Raw genomic sequence first — 6956 nt, 5'->3', positions numbered from 1 at the left:
AGTTTCTGTCGGCCATATCCTGTGCGAATTTTCGGTAAATACCAGTTAGTGGCAGTCCGTGTGTCACGCGGGTGTTGTTGTTGCCGTAGATTTGCCAAAGTTAAAAGGAAATGCATGGGCTGTTTCGACATACGACCTGTGCCTCCCAGTCAGTGGTCTTCTCACGGAAAATCGGCAGCGGAGTTGTGTCAAGTGCTTCAAAAGCCTGCGCAGTGTGGGTTCCGAATGACGCATTCATAGTGTGACGCACAACACGCTTCTGCATTGCATGCAGTTTGTTTTATGTTCGAACACATAGCGGTTCCCCACACCAAAAAACGGTAACTTAATTACGGATGTGAACAAAGCGTCATACAAAATTTCTTTATTATATACTGTGGCATCATATATCGGAACCTCGAGAGTACACCAGCAATATTTTGATACTTTTTGTGTAACGTTCCACCTCTACTTGAAGATTGCAGGATAATCTGCCGTCTTCAAGTAGAGCTTTTTTCCCCTTGTTTTTCCGCCACAACCATGCACCTCCTTGCTTGTGGAAACAAATAAATAAATAAATAAATAAATAAAAATCTTTCTTCAACTATGACCCCCAAAGATTTCTCAGATATGGCACTGAGTGAACAACAAAAGTGCCAGCTCTGAGAACTAGACTGTGATCACAGGGAAGATTGTTACGTGATCTGAAAAGAACCGCTTTTGCTTTGTCATAATTTATTAGTAAAGAATTTGTCACAGACCACTGATAGAGCGATCCCAAGGAATTCGTAACCTGCGTTACGAGTTGAGAAACCGCTGGTGCACGAAATAATAAAGTGATGTCACCTTCATACATTATAAAAGTGGGATTGTTATCGATACAAACGATATCACTTGTATAGAGAATAAACAATAATGGCCCCAAAATGTTACCCCGTGGCACACCTGCTAGTATTGGCCTGATATCTGACGCATTATTATTTCTTGCAACTTTATGCCAACAATACTGAAGGAATGATCTAATTAATTGTAGAAGCATCCCACGGAAACGATAAATCTCAAGTTTCGCGAGTAATGGCTGGTGGTTTGCCGGTCAAATGCTTTTGAAGAATTGACAAAAAGACCGAGAGCAGCGTCTTTCCACTCAAAGGCATCCAATATAATTTCTTCTTGAGTTAGGAAAGCTGTCTCAGTTGAAAAATGTTTCCTAAAACCACGCTGACTTTCGCGAATTAGACGTCTCACTTTCGTCCTTGTCTTTTTAACGCGCTATAAGCCTCACGATGTCTTACCAACAAGCCCAAATCACTGCTTTAGAGAAATAGACCGTACTTGTCGCAAAAGCTTAAAATTCTTTTATAAATGCGTTTTTCGAAATATTTGGGAAAATAACTGGAAGAGTGGAGATTGGCCGATAGTTAGGTTGCTTTTGCCTCCGCCTTTATGAATACCTGTAGCACTGGCAGTTTGCATACTTCCGGGGAAAACAGACCGTCCGACTGGCCGAAAACGCCGCTAGGGTCCAAGGACTCCTGGCCGTCGTCTAGGTGGGACGGCTTAAAGCCCTCCCTACATCTGTTGGACAAATAAAGTTTTACAATCCAATCCAATCCTTTTGTAAAACGAAGGTTAAAATTGTGCTGCAGTATAGGACTATTTTCATTAATAGCGTACTTGAGTGGTCGAGTTTGACGTCCGTACAGCTCCTTTGATTTAGAATTCCTTAGCGCCAAGAAACTAGTGCGACTTTCGTCAGCATCTGCTGGAATAAAAAAAAAATGCGCTGTTGTGTGTTCGCGACCGTAGATTTTTTACTGACGTAGGGTCATGAACACTTTGAACTAATGGAACAAAGTAATCACTAAAACAATTTGCGATTTCTTCCCTTTCAATTCTCTTATTATTTACAATGGTTTTCATTTACTCATTGACCAGAGGTTTACGGTACAGAACATGATTACTGTTTTTTCCCAAACCAGGTCACTGCGCTTCACACTGATGTTGTTAAATAGTTTCGTTATATAGACTTAGTTTTTCTGCCGCAAAAGAAAAAGCAGTTACATTAATTCTATAATTTTTGAAAGCTAAAAGTGTATCTAAGCATTTACTGCTCACAATATGATAACAAAAGATTACTCTTTTTTATCTATCATTTTCAGACATTCTACGACAATCCACGGCTTACGTGTTCTGCGAGGCATTCGAAGAATCTTGCGCGGAAAAGATTGCTCACACACTAACTTGACTGCTGCAAGAAACGTACGCTTCTTCTGGGTCCGAAATTTCGAGAATGTGAGTCCAATGCAGTTCGATGAGCTTACATCGAAAATGTTCAAGTGTTACGCTGTTAATACATTGCTACGTTTCAAAAAAGGTGCAATGGCACTTTCGAACGGCTAAACAATTTTCCAGAACGAAGATCGGGAGTTGACCCCTTAAATGAGCGGAAAGTACGCCAGACTGCAATGATTCCGTTGTCACATTGGTCACAATAACATCAATTATCGTTGCTGTTTCTTTTTTTTTTTTTTTTGCAGTGTGACAATTCTAAACCATAACATTTCTAAAAACATAACAGTCTGGTATTTGTTGAAGTTGTTTTAGCTGGGAAGAAGAGGACAAGAAATCAACACTGAGATCGCCGCTCAGAATTACATTAAATTTGTTAACTGTAATCCAAGGGATAAATTCACCCATAAAATTGAGAAATCGCGACATCCTTCCCTTCCATTAGGAGGGCCATAAGCAACGCAAAAGACATTCTGTTTGCATTGCAGTGATAATATTTCGTAATCACAGTTTGTTGCTGTAAAAAGTGGAACAGGCGCGCGGTTTGAAATAATTACTGCAATGAGCACACGACCACCTATGTTATCGCATCGGTTTAGCGCATGCACATTATAGCATGGTAGTTCTAGTATTTCCGAATAATCCCGGTACCACGTCTCAGTTATCGTTACATCAAAAATATAATGCAGACTATCAAAAAAAATTTTTCAACTTCTTCCTGCTTATTGCATAACGACTGAGCGTTCAAACGAAAAAAAAAAGGATAAGCGCTTCAGACTGCCAGCCTATAGTGTAAATCTAAAAAGATATCTCTCATGTCACAAAACCTACAATATCCCTCCTGCAGTTCTGTAACATTACTTTCAATATTTCATTAACTGCTCCACCGAAGCACGAAAACAACACCCCACGAATTCGATCAGGCCGAAGAAATTTCATCTAAATAAACAACAATGAGGAAAGGGCTTTCTGCATTCATATATGGTGTCTTTTTTTTTTGGCTAATCTCAAAGAAATAAGCAAGAGGCAGCGATGTACGATGCCCCAATCATTTAGGTTTTTCTACTATCATAGCAAAGCATATTGCTGCTTATAAGCCAAAGGCATACCTTGGCGGCGGACCTGGACCGTCCTTTTTTTTTTTTTTATTGCCGCAAGCGTCACGAGAACGTGAGTGGTATGCGAGTGGTGGCGCTGGCAAACACTCCCAGGGTTCTACTAGGACACATAAATACCCAAGAAAGTGGATGGGGAAACAGCGCCGCGGTAGCTCAATTGGTAGAGCATCGCACGCGAAATGCGAAGGTTGTGGGTTCGGTTCCCACCTGCGGCAAGTTATTTTTTCATCCACTTTAATTCCCAATAATTTATCGTTTCTCTATTACATTTATTAAGCACAAGTAGTTTCCCCTATGTTGTCCTTGGTGTGAGTGTTTCTTGGCTTCTTATGATATACATGTGTGTGTGTGTGTATGTATGTATGTATGTATGTATGTATATATATATATATATATATATATATATATATATAGTGACCACAGTACGTGACGGGTCCCGGTACTTTAACAGCTGCGCTACAGTGACGGGGCCCGGTACTTTAACATCTACACTACAGTGACGGGGCCCGGCACTTTACCATCTGCACTATAGACAGTTTTTTAGTAGGCGCCGCCATGTTGTGAACGCAGTGGCGCCGCCTATAAGCAGCGCCGTACTGGCTTGGGTGAAAGCGGTCTTTGGCACGGCAAGTATACGCTCGGCGGTAGGTTCTGGCGTTTGTTTTCGTGGTCGTGCGGTCTGTTTAGTATGACGTGCGTCTTCTACGTGGTAAACGGTTCTGTGAGACGTGCCGAAGTGGTTTAAGGCATAATGGCCGGAATTTCTGCTGGCGTTGAGGTGGACGGAACACGCAGCGCGATGTGCGCGCGCATATTTGAGCCTACAATCAGCCTCGGAGATCAATTGTGCATTTCCGAATGTTCTAATCACTAATGTAACCTATTGCAGTATTATCGTCTATTTCTAAGCTGCGGTTTAGGAGCCATGAAACATACGCGACGATCGTAACAGCGTGGGTATGGGTGGATGAAAACAACTTTATTTTGAATCCGGCAAATTTGACGACCTGGATTTAGGTCTCCCATGAGGGGACTTCGAGGCCTTGCCTCGTCGCCGCCTCTTGGGCTTGCTGGACAGCCCACTCTTGTGTCTTGAGGTTGGAGCTGCGCAGAGCGGCGGCCCATGGACTTCGGCGCAAGAGCCTCCGGAGATACTGCCATTGTAGCTGATGTAACACGACACTCCCACAACATGTGTGACAGCGTCGCTCTAGTTTCCTGACATAATTTGCAAAGAGCAGTCGGGTATTGCGCGGGGAAAATGTGCTGCAATCGCACCGGACTGGGGAAGGTTTGTGTTTGCAATTGTTGCCAGACGACTGCCTGGCGACGTTTCAGCATGGGGTGAAGTGTGGTCAGCAACCGCCTGCCTAGCTGGTAGTGCTTGGTGATGTCATTGTATCTGACCAAGCGTTCTCGCGTGTTTTGAACCAGGAGTTCAAAACACGCGGCCAAGAGGCGGTCTCCGATTCTGCGCAGCGGGTCAGTTGTCTCGCAGAGCGGTGTTCTACGTCGTTCAAGTTAGGGGGGCCCTCATCGGTTGGGGTGGCGACGTGCGCTGGAAACCACATGATCACGGTGCTATCAAAGTGCTGTCGAACAGCTTTCCTTAGAATATGGAGAGCTTCGGAGGAAAATACTAGCGTGGGTACCGTTCTGCTACGACAGGAGCTGTGCTGTTATACTTTGACAAGCGTTCAAACTGTTCGCTGCAGGTTACATTGCGTGACTACTTGGTTGGATGGATGAAGCTTCCAACCATGAACAAAATAGTTTTGGCTAGTAATGGCAGCGTATACCTTACAGTCTGAATTAAGCTTGTCCAGCAAACCGACCGTTTACGAACTGCGCGAGCGTCCTAAGCAGTAGTAGGTGCTGGATTACGGATATCTTTGTTCTATATAGCGCATGGTCCAAGCATACGGCATCAGCGGTTATATATTAATAAACGTTGTGCGGCGTTAGCCCGTTTTCTCTTGCTTTTTAAAGAAAGAGGATGATAACCGAGTTTTTTTTTCGGTTGTGTTCGTTCAGTTTTCTACGACGCACTCACACGCATTACGGAAATTTGGCGCTCAAAAATAGCCATCGCATTCTTTTTATGCGAACCCTCTCATATATTTGGCTGTATACAGGCCAAAAAGGCAATGCCGAAGCACACAGCTTATATATGTATCGTGCTGGCTCACCAACCGCAGTGATCGCTGTGTTGACCAGCGCCATGGGCCTCATGCAGCAAGGCTAGCGTAGACATATGGTAATTTCAAGCATACTAGACTTGAAATGCGTGATAACGATGCCAGTGTATCACAAATATTTGATAGCGCCTGCCGCTCAGATGTTTCGTGGTTGCCTTAGGTTGGCCGTGCAGGAGCATGCGCCCTTATGTTTTATGTTTTACTCCCTACGCCAATCGATCAGACAGTGAGCTGATTTACTATTTGATGCTGGTAATACAGAGACGCCGGTTTTCTTTGTTGAATTAAAATCGGTATAAGCAAAATAGTAAATAACACATACATGCACCGCGACTGATAATGCGCGTACACCGCGGCTGATTATGCGAGTCACATTTTTGCGCCCCCAAGACATATTTCTGCCTACAGTAGTTACCGATGCACCGAAAGGCTTCCCTGACGACCTTATATGAACGAACAATGCGTAATTTTTACAAAGTACGATCTAAAACATCTCGAAATCGTTCCGCAGCACGCGACATCAATACTCACAAGCAGCGCCGCGCCGGATAGCCCAAGCAAGAGAGGAGGAAAGGCTCTCCGTGCGCCCTATCCTCCTCGCCAGATGAAAGGGTCTATGCAGTGACGGGGCCCGGCACTTTAACATCTACACTACAGAAACGGGGTCCGGCTCTTTAACCACATTGACATATGACAAAAATACGAACATATATATGGACATATTGATATAAGAACGGTAATCGAGGTCCCCTGACCATGACCGTATATGACAAAAGGTGGAGAATAGCGTTTTTGCGATTTCGCTAAGTTCCATGTTTGGGGCCCACCTGCATACACGATACACTTTTGTTGCGCATGAATATTTTCTCAGCGATCAATGATCAAATCTCGATACAGCTTGCGTGAAGGTTGGGCTTAAAAGTGGCTTTTTCGTAGCGCGTAGTTCGTGGAGAAATATTTAGGAATTTTTCCCAGAATAAGAAGACAACAAAAGAAATATTACTTAGTGCTTGAAACAATACAAGCTGTTAGGCTTACATGAGAAAATATTCAAGCATGGCAAAAGAAACTGCATGCAGGAGCGCCCCGGACTTCGAACTTTGCGAAATCGCAAAAATAGCATGCTCCATTGCTTGTCATATAAAACGTTTTCCCAAGAAAACTAGAGCGTTTCATGCAGAGCTAAGAATTATTCCTTTGTGTCAACATATTCGCCCATAACATATAAAATTCAATAGAAAAAATGGTAATGGGACTTTGATTAGCGTAATCTGAACACACCCGTATTGAGAAAACTTTGCATAATTTCGGAAATTACACACAATTCCGACAAAACCACACCTTACTTTTTGGCGTAGAAGTGACAGACACA

At 43.3% G+C, this 6956-nt stretch overlaps 1 non-coding gene across 1 annotated transcript; it reads left to right on the top strand.

Moving 5' to 3' along the window:
• Positions 1-3528: 3528 nt before the first annotated feature.
• Positions 3529-3601, top strand: TRNAS-CGA (transfer RNA serine (anticodon CGA)). Its single transcript has one exon. It is a non-coding gene; the product is annotated as a tRNA-Ser (tRNA).
• The last annotated feature ends 3355 nt before the right edge of the window (positions 3602-6956 follow it).

The sequence above is a fragment of the Dermacentor variabilis genome, chromosome 3 (genome assembly GCF_050947875.1).
Source record: "Dermacentor variabilis isolate Ectoservices chromosome 3, ASM5094787v1, whole genome shotgun sequence".
Lineage (NCBI taxonomy): Eukaryota > Metazoa > Arthropoda > Arachnida > Ixodida > Ixodidae > Dermacentor > Dermacentor variabilis.
Note: the sequence above shows the minus strand (reverse complement) of the source record. Positions and strands in the feature narration are given on the sequence as shown.